The sequence below is a fragment of the Cyprinodon tularosa genome, unplaced genomic scaffold (genome assembly GCF_016077235.1).
Source record: "Cyprinodon tularosa strain WSP-4 unplaced genomic scaffold, ASM1607723v1 ctg528, whole genome shotgun sequence".
In the NCBI taxonomy this organism is placed as follows: domain Eukaryota; kingdom Metazoa; phylum Chordata; class Actinopteri; order Cyprinodontiformes; family Cyprinodontidae; genus Cyprinodon; species Cyprinodon tularosa.
Window position 1 is genome coordinate 455001 of NW_024039261.1, and position 411 is coordinate 455411.

Consider the following 411-nt stretch of genomic DNA (forward strand, 5'->3'; position numbering starts at 1 on the left):
TTTGGAGAGATGCACCAGAGTGTCTGCGGAAGGGGACTCTCGGGAACACCTATTAAGGTACAGGGTTGTTCATGTCCTTTTTTTTAGTGGAGAGGGCAGGTCTTTTAAAAAATTCACGAAAAATCCCCTACTATACCTTTTTAGCTGTTCCTGCAGCTTGAGACATTTTCTTCAGTTGGGAGCTATGGTATTCCACTCGCATTTCTTAATGGCTGTATTAAAATGCCATAGGGAGCTCCAGAGACATAAGCATTTTAAAGGAATGACAGGTGTAATAATTCTCAGTCATCCAGGTCATGGTCAAGCTTGAAAAATTCAGTATAGAAAACTGGATGTGAACTTTTCTAGAAGACGTTTCGCCTCTCATCCAAGAGGCTTCCTCAGTTCTGATGATGGGCAGCACTGAGATTA